This window comes from Daphnia carinata, chromosome 8 (assembly GCF_022539665.2).
Source record: "Daphnia carinata strain CSIRO-1 chromosome 8, CSIRO_AGI_Dcar_HiC_V3, whole genome shotgun sequence".
NCBI classification, from domain to species: Eukaryota; Metazoa; Arthropoda; class Branchiopoda; order Diplostraca; family Daphniidae; genus Daphnia; species Daphnia carinata.
In genome coordinates, this window is record NC_081338.1 from 2,994,820 (window position 1) to 3,003,940 (window position 9,121).

Consider the following 9,121-nt stretch of genomic DNA (forward strand, 5'->3'; position numbering starts at 1 on the left):
GCCTATTTAATTTTCTGGGGATTTCTCGGGATTTTGAGATTTTTGGCCAAACCGCTGTAGCTTTTGGCGCTTCTATGCAACTTCAAAAGTAAAATGTTCCTCAATAAGAGCCACCAAGCGGACAATGGTGAACGGTACGCTTTTCAGAAAGTAACACTGACTAGGATACACCACGAACTCCATTTGATCCTCCAAACGTCTGTGCCAAACATCGCACGCCGAATTTTTTAAGACTCAAGTCTCCGACTGAATTTCTGACAAGCACTTGACCTCAATTGCAAAAGCTGGGGAGAGTTCCTTGAATATATACGTAGGAATTACGAATCTATTTTGTTCAACCATGATGAACAATTTGTTGTTGAGACATGATGAACCCGAGGCCTCTCACACAATTTTGTTATCTAGGTGAGCAACACACTGTTCATTGGGAAACGCTGTGATTCTCTTGAGGCTTTATAACGTTAAAAGTTCGATGACAATTATTTTTGGAAAAAACCATATCTTTATTGCTTAACTAAACAAATATGATGGGGCAATCCGATGGTTTTATTTCCATAGCCAATTTAAATTTTTCTGGTAACTTGTTTGGCTTTGACGGGCACTGGTTAATTGCTTTAAAAATGTGTTCGATTTAATACTGTTCTAAAATAAATAAAATGGGTTATTTTATTTTTTTATTTACATTTATAAAAATAATAAAAAAAATTTTTGAAGCAATGGCGTCTATAAGAACCGAACACGGACAGTCGACGTATGATCTCAGTGCTATACCACAGCGCCCTATCACAGCGCGACACCACTATTAGTCACATATTATATAGTTCCGGTATTAGAACGAAGGTCGATGAAAAATAAATTTGTTTGAGATGTGCGGTCCTGGCACAGTGGTTACCACCTTCGCTTCGCATTCTGAAGGCCCCGGGTTCAAGTCCCGACACCGCCAATTTCCCCCCCTCCCTTTCCCTCCAAATCTTCATTCAAGATACGCAAGATTCATCGGATTACGCAAGCTTCTACAACAGATTAAGACGCAAGATTCTACGCCTTCAAGAAAGAAAAAAAGAAGAGAGAAAACAAGAAGAAAGAAAAGAGAAAAAAGAAGAGCCATGCCTACTATAAAGGGGCTAAATGGCACACCAAAAAAAAGCCTTGCCAGGCTAAAATTGGCAAAAATAGCCTTGCCAGGCTAAAAATCGATCTGTAGTACTGTTCACTACCTTGAAGATCGAACCACAAGCTGAAAAGGTAGAGAAGCTTATCAGGTGATCGTTGAACGTAGGCTGTTCGTTAGCCTCCGATCCCACGGATCAAACTGAAAGACGGGATCTCGATCATTTTTGGATGCATTTTTGTGCAGCATCTTATCATCGCGAAAATAGCATTGGCTGTCACAGCGACAGTCACTGGCGGATATGTGACCCAATTCGCTGAAAACCCGTAAGTTTTTGTATCTAACAAGCCTAGTTTTGTTGTTGATGAAAGAGTGGTTTTGTAAGTAGAGCCAATGTTGAGAAGAAGTGAGAATGTTTGGAGAATGTTTGGTAATATTATTTATTGAACAAGAAAACTATATATAAGCTACATAACAATATAACAATATAACAAGCTATATATAAGAGTTCAAGAATCTAGCCTCAGTCATTCTACCGTAAGCTGGCCACGCGTGGCGCTAGGTTCCACTTTCCACTGTTTTTCCCACACATTTCAATTCGTTACCAAACAGTGGAAAGTGGAGCTCGGTTTGGGGTATTACGCCCCTCTGGCAATGCACAATACTGTTTTAGGCGCTGGAGGTATTGCGCGCTGACAGGCCGTTATTATAGTAGGCCATGTGAGTATGCCATGAAAGTAACAGGGATTTTTCTGGGGATTTTATTTTTTTTAAATAGGGATTTATGTCCCCAGTCTGGCAACGTTCTAGGGATACCACTTTGCGGAAAGTGGAAACACTGGTCTTCTGTCTACCTTTACTCGCTAGATAGACCGTCCTCGCTAGATTTTACTTCTTGACCTCTCTATATAATGTTATTTGTTTCATTCTGTTCTACATTTTTTCTGTCCAGGGTCACAAAGTAAGTGTTTTCTTGTATTCCTAGTGTGATTACTTTAAACTATGGTTTTGTTTAACAGTGTGAAGGACATTTTGCCAGAGTGTCCACAAGCTGGTGGGGGCGGCGGTAGTGGTCCGTTGACGTCACAAAGTAAGATGAAAATATCGAAACATGTATTCGAACTTAACTTCTTGGTGCTTTTTATAGTATGGGGAAGGGGGACATTTCTCGAAGGATTGTCCACAAGAGGGTCGCGGTGGTGGTGGAAGTCGTACCTGCCATGAGATAAACAAAAAACAAAAAAAACATCATTTTTAGTGCTCATTTTTAACGAAGAAGAGGGCAATATAGCAAGGGATTTTCCTCAAGGAGGAAGCATTGGTGGCAGCAACTGTTATGATGTAAACATCAATTACATCTTCACAAAACTATTTTATGTTCCAGTGTTCATTGTTTTACTCCTAGTGTAATGAAGCTGACCACAGCTCGATAGGCTGCCCGAATCTCTTCAGTGAATTGACGGAAGATGGAAAGCCACATGAGCAATACATTCCAGAAGCTATGACATGCGATGAAAAGGAACTGTTTAAGGGCATTGTCTATGTGGGAACGCTTTAACAATTTTGATAAAGTCGTCCTCCATGTAAGCCATTTCTCGAAACTGTATTTTTTAAAAAATATCTATTATGTTTGCTTTAGGCTACAGGAAAAGATGTACTTCAATACATAACATCATTCGAAGAAGCCGGCCTGCATCAACTACTACTTCAAAACATTAAGAATTCTGGCTACATAAAACCAACACCTGTTCAGAAAGCTTCAGTTGTAGTTATTCTTGCCAAAAGAGGTTAATTGCTTGTGCGGTCACGGGGTCCGGAAAACGGTAATCCAACTAATTAACGCTGTGTAATTTTGAAACCTTGATGCCCTCGTACTGACTTGATTCGAATGGGTCGGTATGAACTGGGTAAGTTGAAGTAAAAGTAATTTTGAGTGGGCACGCCGGTGATTGCGACTACTAAAAGGTCCAATTGCATCTAAGATACTCAACAAACCCTTCGTGATATTCGTTGATTAAGTCATCTAAAATTTTACATTTTTTCATGCAGGCGGTGTACTTGGTACCGGTTATGAACATATTGTTAGAACAAGGTGTTGTTGGTGCGTCTCATGCCATGGGGCAAAAGCCAGAAGTTGTAATTGTCGCACCCACCCGTGAATTGGCCATTCAAATTCACCGTGAGGCGTGTAAATTCTCCTACAGTTCGGTTTTAAAGTCTGTGATTATATATGGAGGAACTCTCACGAGCCATCAGCGGTCAAATCTTCAAGCTGGGTGCAATATTTTTGTCGCAACCGCGGGGCGATTCAATGATTTTCTCGACCGTGAAGTATTTGACTTCTCGGGAGTCAGGTTTTAAATTTTGGACGAAGCTGATCGAATGCTTGATATGGATTTCGGTCCCTATGTTGAAAAAATTGTCAATCATCCAACGATGCATCCGAAAGTATGTCCTCGATTGCTTTTGAGTATGAGATTTGATTGATGTAATATTATTTGTTTCTCTGTAGGGAATCCGTCGTGTTTGTATGTTTTCGGCTACATTCCCAGATGAAGTGCAAGAGCTGGCTGCGACGTACATGAAAGACCACATATTCGTCACAACAGGCATTGTCGATGGCGACAATCCGCGTGTTGAACAGCTGTTTTTTCAGTGCTCGAAAAGAGATAAGAGAGCTAAGCTGATCAAAGTTTTACAAGATCTCGGTGGTGCCAAGACTATCCTTTTTGTCAACAGCAAAAAGACCGCGGATTTCGTCGCTGCATTCTCGTGCAATAACCACTTACAAGTAAGAATCAAAACTGTTGGAATTGGGCAAAGTGTCTTAACTTTAAATGTCTAGTCTACCAGCATCCATGGTGAGCGTAAACGAAAATCGTAAATGTCTCTTCTGAAGCTTCTGACAGAAGAATATGCTCGCAATCAACTCACGAATCATGTAAGGTATGAACTATATATATGAATTAAGAGTTTTTATGCCTAATGGTGTTTTACTGTCTTATTATAGATGAACAATAAATTTTGATCTGAAAAGGTTTCTTGGTTGGGGCAAGGTCCTGAATAAATTATTAGGTTTGGATACACTACATGGAATTTCCATACTTCATTCAGATTCTCAATTAAAAACGGTATTAAATTTTTCATAATTTGAAGTGCATATCTGGGCTCCCTTCCTTTCCGTAGCCCCGTTTCCCCTTGACTCGTAATAAGCCCGTAGGGGGTCATGCCCCTACTGTACGGTATATATAAAAATAACATATACCGAGGTTTGGAGGGCTCTGGCCGGAAAGGGGACGTGGGGGTCCGCTTAGTCCGATGATGTGTTCACGGAGGGCGACGTGGCTGCCCACAAATCCGAACTAAAGGTTAATCGCTCCAGTAAAAATGTTCCATATCTTCGGCTCTTCTTCCGGCTTCTCTTAGCCAATCACCGGGTAATCTCCCCGGTGGGTCAACAAGGCAGTGTCTCCCCCTGCCTGGGTTGACGGCAACTTTTGAAAGGGCTATTGTGCCTTTTTAAAGTTGCAAAAATAATTCTAATGTGCAGAGAATTGTCAATAAAATTTGTTTTATAAAATATTTTTTCCAAAATTCGTTTCTTTCATTGTCTGTTTTCGCTGTGTTTACACATTACATTTTTAAACTTTTTTTTTATTTAGCTTGCTCAATTTACTTTTATTGTTTTTGCCACCTTTGATGGTAAGCATTGTTTCCATTGGTTTATCGTTTATCTGTAAGTATTCAATTATTATTTATTACACTCTTTGTCTACGTCTAATCTAAGTCTTCAACTTAGATTCAAGAAATAACGTGTAATACCTAGATATTTTCTGAAGTAATGTTGAAATTTTATTTTATTTTACTCGTATGGGAACTGATCCCCAGACATTTAGCGTGCAACGCCGATACTCTAACATTGAGCCACGAGATATTTATTATCGCATATCATATGTTATTGTCTAGGATGTTTTATGCAGTCCTTCACAACTATATGTTTATCTGTCTAATATTTTCACAAGGATCATAGCTCTGTGGTATAGTCTTTAGCTGCGATATCTCTTACCCTGGGTTCTAACCTCAGTAGATGTTTAAAAATGAAGGAGAATAAATGTAGAAAAGAATTTTGCAGTATTGCATTTCAGTTTTATTCTAAGTGTAAATGCAAGTCCGCAAGTGACTAGAAAAAAGCCAACTTATCATAAGATTCATGGCTCATTGGTAGAGCATCGGTGCGGTATGCCGAACATCCAGGGTTCGATCCCTGGATAATAATTGAATGCTTACAGATAAACGATAAACTAATGGAAACAATGCTTACCATAAAAAATGGCTCATTGGTAGAGCATCGGCGCGGTATGCCGAACATCCAGGGTTCGATCCCTGGATAATAATTGAATACTTACAGATAAACGATAAACCAATGGAAACAATGCTTACCATCAAAGGTGGCAAAAACAATAAAAGTAAATTGAGCAAGCTAAATAAAAAAAAAGTTTAAAAATGTAATGTGTAAACACAGCGAAAACAGACAATGAAAGAAACGAATTTTGGAAAAAATATTTTATAAAACAAATTTTATTGACAATTCTCTGCACATTAGAATTATTTTTGCAACTTTAAAAAGGCACAATAGCCCTTTCAAAAGTTGCCGTCAACCCAGGCAGGGGGAGACACTGCCTTGTTGACCCACCGGGGAGATTACCCGGTGATTGGCTAAGAGAAGCCGGAAGAAGAGCCGAAGATATGGAACATTTTTACTGGAGCGATTAACCTTTAGTTCGGATTTGTGGGCAGCCACGTCGCCCTCCGTGAACACATCATCGGACTAAGCGGACCCCCACGTCCCCTTTCCGGCCAGAGCCCTCCAAACCTCGGTATATGTTATTTTTATATATACCGTACAGTAGGGGCATGACCCCCTACGGGCTTATTACGAGTCAAGGGGAAACGGGGCTACGGAAAGGAAGGGAGCCCAGATATGCACTTCAAATTATGAAAAATTTAATACCGTTTTTAATTGAGAATCTGAATGAAGTATGGAAATTCCATGTAGTGTATCCAAACCTAATAATTTATTCAGGACCTTGCCCCAACCAAGAAACCTTTTCAGATCAAAATTTATTGTTCATCTATAATAAGACAGTAAAACACCATTAGGCATAAAAACTCTTAATTCATATATATAGTTCATACCTTACATGATTCGTGAGTTGATTGCGAGCATATTCTTCTGTCAGAAGCTTCAGAAGAGACATTTACGATTTTCGTTTACGCTCACCATGGATGCTGGTAGACTAGACATTTAAAGTTAAGACACTTTGCCCAATTCCAACAGTTTTGATTCTTACTTGTAAGTGGTTATTGCACGAGAATGCAGCGACGAAATCCGCGGTCTTTTTGCTGTTGACAAAAAGGATAGTCTTGGCACCACCGAGATCTTGTAAAACTTTGATCAGCTTAGCTCTCTTATCTCTTTTCGAGCACTGAAAAAACAGCTGTTCAACACGCGGATTGTCGCCATCGACAATGCCTGTTGTGACGAATATGTGGTCTTTCATGTACGTCGCAGCCAGCTCTTGCACTTCATCTGGGAATGTAGCCGAAAACATACAAACACGACGGATTCCCTACAGAGAAACAAATAATATTACATCAATCAAATCTCATACTCAAAAGCAATCGAGGACATACTTTCGGATGCATCGTTGGATGATTGACAATTTTTTCAACATAGGGACCGAAATCCATATCAAGCATTCGATCAGCTTCGTCCAAAATTTAAAACCTGACTCCCGAGAAGTCAAATACTTCACGGTCGAGAAAATCATTGAATCGCCCCGCGGTTGCGACAAAAATATTGCACCCAGCTTGAAGATTTGACCGCTGATGGCTCGTGAGAGTTCCTCCATATATAATCACAGACTTTAAAACCGAACTGTAGGAGAATTTACACGCCTCACGGTGAATTTGAATGGCCAATTCACGGGTGGGTGCGACAATTACAACTTCTGGCTTTTGCCCCATGGCATGAGACGCACCAACAACACCTTGTTCTAACAATATGTTCATAACCGGTACCAAGTACACCGCCTGCATGAAAAAATGTAAAATTTTAGATGACTTAATCAACGAATATCACGAAGGGTTTGTTGAGTATCTTAGATGCAATTGGACCTTTTAGTAGTCGCAATCACCGGCGTGCCCACTCAAAATTACTTTTACTTCAACTTACCCAGTTCATACCGACCCATTCGAATCAAGTCAGTACGAGGGCATCAAGGTTTCAAAATTACACAGCGTTAATTAGTTGGATTACCGTTTTCCGGACCCCGTGACCGCACAAGCAATTAACCTCTTTTGGCAAGAATAACTACAACTGAAGCTTTCTGAACAGGTGTTGGTTTTATGTAGCCAGAATTCTTAATGTTTTGAAGTAGTAGTTGATGCAGGCCGGCTTCTTCGAATGATGTTATGTATTGAAGTACATCTTTTCCTGTAGCCTAAAGCAAACATAATAGATATTTTTTAAAAAATACAGTTTCGAGAAATGGCTTACATGGAGGACGACTTTATCAAAATTGTTAAAGCGTTCCCACATAGACAATGCCCTTAAACAGTTCCTTTTCATCGCATGTCATAGCTTCTGGAATGTATTGCTCATGTGGCTTTCCATCTTCCGTCAATTCACTGAAGAGATTCGGGCAGCCTATCGAGCTGTGGTCAGCTTCATTACACTAGGAGTAAAACAATGAACACTGGAACATAAAATAGTTTTGTGAAGATGTAATTGATGTTTACATCATAACAGTTGCTGCCACCAATGCTTCCTCCTTGAGGAAAATCCCTTGCTATATTGCCCTCTTCTTCGTTAAAAATGAGCACTAAAAATGATGTTTTTTTTGTTTTTTGTTTATCTCATGGCAGGTACGACTTCCACCACCACCGCGACCCTCTTGTGGACAATCCTTCGAGAAATGTCCCCCTTCCCCATACTATAAAAAGCACCAAGAAGTTAAGTTCGAATACATGTTTCGATATTTTCATCTTACTTTGTGACGTCAACGGACCACTACCGCCGCCCCCACCAGCTTGTGGACACTCTGGCAAAATGTCCTTCACACTGTTAAACAAAACCATAGTTTAAAGTAATCACACTAGGAATACAAGAACACACTTACTTTGTGACCCTGGACAGAAAAAATGTAGAACAGAATGAAACAAATAACATTATATAGAGAGGTCAAGAAGTAAAATCTAGCGAGGACGGTCTATCTAGCGAGTAAAGGTAGACAGAAGACTACACGCGTTAAGCCAATCTAAAAATATGCCTGAAAAAAAAAACTTTCCGATGAGCCACGGTTTAAGGCGCCTCTTGTGGACGCAAAAGTCATTACGAGAAATTTTATCCGCCACAAACTAAATGTTTTTAAACATTTAAAGTACTTATCCAAATGAATATTTAACTTAAGAAAATTAATATGTTTGAGTAATATAAAGACGTTATTGTGTATTATTTTCACATCGCAACAACCAAATGACCAATAATGACTTTATATTACTCAAACATATTATTTATTCCTAGAACAAGCAATTATTCTCATTGCTATTAGAATTACGTTCATTATAATTGCTGCAGCACAAAATGAAAAGTTAATAGTTAATAGTAATAATAATGAAGTTAAGTACGTAGAATATAACAAAATAATTATTGTATAGTTATATTTTAATGAAATAAAGTTATTAATTTAAAAAATGTATTTAAAACTATTTGGAAAACACTAACGCCATCTATTGAATAATAGGCGCCATTTGCAATAAGCTGCCATCTAGTGCGGAAGCGTGCCAATAGTTATTACGTTTATTATTCAGAGAGAATTTCTTTCGGGAAACTTCAATAAGGTTATCGTTTTTGAACGCAAAGAAATTTCTTAGCCCGAGATTGACAGCCCAATAATGGTTGTGGTTTTATACTTTTTAAGGTAGTTTTTCTCCAAAACATTTGGTCAC

At 39.1% G+C, this 9,121-nt stretch overlaps 2 long non-coding RNA genes across 2 annotated transcripts; one reads left to right on the forward strand and one right to left on the reverse strand.

Annotated features, from left to right (window-relative positions):
* The first annotated feature begins 1,922 nt into the window (after positions 1–1,922).
* Positions 1,923–3,479, forward strand: LOC130703994 (uncharacterized). Its single transcript, XR_009004860.2, has 6 exons — positions 1,923–2,072; positions 2,131–2,201; positions 2,259–2,452; positions 2,517–2,694; positions 2,751–2,934; positions 3,161–3,479. It is a non-coding gene; the product is annotated as an uncharacterized LOC130703994 (long non-coding RNA).
* Positions 3,480–6,885: 3,406 nt separating this feature from the next.
* On the reverse strand, positions 6,886–8,410 carry LOC132088207 (uncharacterized). Its single transcript, XR_009421544.1, has 6 exons — positions 8,293–8,410; positions 8,164–8,234; positions 7,913–8,106; positions 7,671–7,848; positions 7,431–7,614; positions 6,886–7,204 (listed from the first exon to the last, which is right to left on the reverse strand). It is a non-coding gene; the product is annotated as an uncharacterized LOC132088207 (long non-coding RNA).
* Between the last annotated feature and the right edge of the window lie 711 nt (positions 8,411–9,121).